Source organism: Rhipicephalus microplus, chromosome 6 (genome assembly GCF_043290135.1).
Source record: "Rhipicephalus microplus isolate Deutch F79 chromosome 6, USDA_Rmic, whole genome shotgun sequence".
In the NCBI taxonomy this organism is placed as follows: Eukaryota; Metazoa; Arthropoda; class Arachnida; order Ixodida; family Ixodidae; genus Rhipicephalus; species Rhipicephalus microplus.
The window spans coordinates 82,264,174-82,265,450 of record NC_134705.1 but is presented as its reverse complement, the minus strand read 5'-3'; the positions used below and the strand labels follow the sequence as shown (position 1 = coordinate 82,265,450).

The 1,277-nt window shown below is 48.2% G+C and overlaps 1 non-coding gene across 1 annotated transcript; it reads right to left on the bottom strand.

Annotated features, from left to right (window-relative positions):
- Positions 1 to 706: 706 nt before the first annotated feature.
- LOC119168839 (U2 spliceosomal RNA) lies at positions 707 to 895 on the bottom strand. The gene has a single exon (XR_005109513.2). It is a non-coding gene; the product is annotated as a U2 spliceosomal RNA (small nuclear RNA).
- Between the last annotated feature and the right edge of the window lie 382 nt (positions 896 to 1,277).

Sequence of the window (1,277 nt, the reverse complement as noted above, 5' to 3'; positions counted from 1 at the left end):
ACCATCGTTTTTGTTATCACCAACTTTTGTCATCCATTCACACCACACACACCTTTCACGGCATGGTCATGATTTTATTACTGGTATGTTTTTAACCGCCTTACCGCGAGGAATTTTATGGCCCTTATACAACCGCTTATCCCAATCATTGTCCATATCTTAATAAGAAGAACTGGTGCTCTTTGGCCGTGAAATAGCGCTTGCGCCACAAAGCATCAAACATCATCAAGACGTCTCGTGAAGCCGTCAAATGAAAATGCCTTCACCTGTCACTGTATTTGTAAACAAAAACACCAACATGCATTAGAAGCTGTTTCATTTTTCTTCTGAAATGCTCAAACACCAAAAGTGGAAATAGCTAAAAAAACGCTGTTTTGTCACATACACACTTTCACAATTCCGTTGAAACGGTATTAACAAACTACTCATTATTTCTATTATTTGAATGTTGAAAAAATCTTGGAGTATGTATGCGTCAACAGAGAAAAAGGGGCTCCGGAAAATAAACTTACCACAAAAAGATTTACTTTCCCAAAGCAATTGTAAGTGAGAACGCAGCTAGCGCACTTCCACACGCGGGCGAAGGGCGGCGAATACCGCGTCATCTGGGGCGGCGTGCACCAAGACTTCGGATAGTCGCCGCACCCTCGAGTTCACTCCAATATCTTGGTGAATCCGAACATAGTGTTGTACTCACCCCCGCAGGGGCGAGTATGCCGATCGCGGAGATAGTGCAATACCGGGCCAACCCGTGGCGGAGTAGAAGCAAGCTTCAAGCACTGCGCCGCATTGCAAAAACAAGATTATTATCTTGGATATAAATAGAGTCCGTATCATACATTAAGCTTATAAGAACAGAGAGTGGTTATCAAAAGAGGCAACACATTGAGGGAATAATAGTCTCGGCCTCACTTGCCTGAGCGAAGGCCACCCGGACCTTCAAGGACAAAAGGGCCTGACCCCAGGTTGTAGCGCCCTACCGGCTGCCCCAGCGTCTACCCTTCCTCACTAAAGGGCTTGGCCAGTCGCCATCGTGTAGAGCCACGGAGGAGCTGCCTTGAGAGAGGCCGGCCGAAAAGGGGCTGAGCAGCACGTCCACCCAGGATCCGGGACCCGTGAGCTTAGTCGGGAATGTCCTCTTGGGTCACCACCCACCAGCTAAGCAAGCAGCCCCTGAACACATATATCAATACAGCGGTGTAGTGTCTTGAACCTTTAACCCACCGCGGGGCGTCATTCCCCCACTGCCGCTCGCCAAACTGAGACTGACCAGGAAA